The 1,812-nt window shown below is 48.7% G+C and overlaps 1 non-coding gene across 1 annotated transcript; it reads left to right on the top strand.

Moving 5' to 3' along the window:
* Nucleotides 1-934: 934 nt before the first annotated feature.
* On the top strand, nt 935-1,006 carry trnam-cau. Its single transcript has one exon. It is a non-coding gene; the product is annotated as a tRNA-Met (tRNA).
* The last annotated feature ends 806 nt before the right edge of the window (nt 1,007-1,812 follow it).

Here is a 1,812-nt window from a genome sequence, read left to right as displayed (position 1 = left end):
CATACTGAGCAAGTCTCAGGTCGCGCAAGCGGTCGGGGTCGTCAGTCGCGTGCTGGCTCTCTGGCTCGTTGGTCTAGGCGTATGATCCTCGCTTAGGATTCTTTACGGTGCCGAGTTGCGAGAGGTCCCGGGTTCAAATCCCGGACGAGCCCGCGTTTTTTAACTTGACTTGTGCAAAACTGCCTGATTAATTTTCTCAAAAAACGCCTTCGTGAAATGAGGTTGGGCTGTCTGGAGTACGAATGAGGCAGAAGACAGGGAAGTGAAATGGTTGGAGATAGTTTTCAAGAGTTTGACGTGAGTGGTGCAGTGTTTGAGGAATGTCACCAATCAAGGTAGATTGGAAAATTGGGACAGCTCTCCTCGGAGAACCGAACTTTTCCAAGTCATGAGGGATCTAGAAACAGGAAATAATGTTGTGAAAATGCTCCCACACCTGAAAGGATCCACAACGATTCGGCAGAATTTTAAAGTCACTAGGAAAAGAAGTAAAAGTGACATTAGGAAGAACGTTTTCGTACAGGGAGTGCTTAGTGTCAGTAAGTCCCTGTCTGACACTGACAAAGTGGAAGTTTCAATGGACACAATAGGGAATTCGGTGGTCACGTTCAGATGTGCAGATTTACGCTGAGAAGACGAGAGAATGAAACGAATAGAGACACACGTTTACTTAAGTGTAGAACCAGCAGAGCGAAGGTGGGCCGCATGGCCTCCGTCTGCGCTGTGACACATGTTGTGATTCAGTGTGAAATCACAGTTCGACCAACAGAATGTGGGAATTTAGAAATAAGTTTATATTTACACAGCCTCCATACGTCTGCGAAACAGCATATTACACGACAGCAGTGGAGGTCTTTGACATCAGGCTCGAACGTGCCTGCCGCGTGCCAGACGGAAACCTGAAGTGTTCTGTGGAAGGTGCGCCGCGTGCAGCAGCAGAGTGGCGCAGCGGGAGCGTGTTGGGCCCATAACCCAGAGGTCGATGGATCGAAACCATCCTCTGCTATTGTTCAATGTCACCTCCAGTAAGATCACCTTAAGATCGGTGCTCTCTTCTGCAAGCTGCTTTTGCATCTACTTACCAAATGTCGCATATCGATGCACTCGCCAAATCCACTCAAAACAAGTAGCATGATTCTAGAGGTCTCAGTGGTATTCTGGTCTTCGTCGGTTTCCTCTGAACTGAATCGCAAACCCAGTTCTCTGCGATGCCAATCAGCTGGTAAAGTTGGAACACATGCCTTGCGGTTTTGTCCATTCCTTGCAGTAATTCGCCACCCTGGTTCAGACGAGAATGACAAGCATGTCAGAAACCGCATCACGACTCAGACATAGTCCCCTACTATTAGGACGGATACCACCGATTGTGAATAACCTCAGAGAGAGAGACAAGTGACAGACAGTCGCCGTGGACTCGATGGGCTGAACGGCTTCTCTCTGGGCGAGAATGATGCTTCGTGTTTATGCCGTCCCACTGCCTGTCTCTGGGACAGAGAGGCTGAGGGAGCAAAACTGGTTCATTTTTAACCTCAGCTCAGGGCCGTGGGGATGACTCTCAGTGAGTGAAGGTTTCACTCGTATTCTCTTCATCTGGGGCTCAGATGTTAACTGCTGCGCGGTCGCAGCAAAGAAAGCGATGCCCACTTTGCAATAGACTTTCCGTAAGATTGCTGGGTGAAGACGATTTCTGAACACCAAGAAGGCTGCACAACAATGTGAACTTACCTGGGCGAAGAGTTCTCGGTGTCCATTTCTTTCTGTCCTGCCAGCACAGCATTTTTTTATCTCTCCGATAACAGACCTTTGGAGAAA

This window comes from Chiloscyllium plagiosum, unplaced genomic scaffold (assembly GCF_004010195.1).
Source record: "Chiloscyllium plagiosum isolate BGI_BamShark_2017 unplaced genomic scaffold, ASM401019v2 scaf_30029, whole genome shotgun sequence".
NCBI lineage: Eukaryota > Metazoa > Chordata > Chondrichthyes > Orectolobiformes > Hemiscylliidae > Chiloscyllium > Chiloscyllium plagiosum.
The sequence above is the reverse complement of the archived record's forward strand: the minus strand, read 5'-3'. Positions and strand labels throughout refer to the sequence as shown.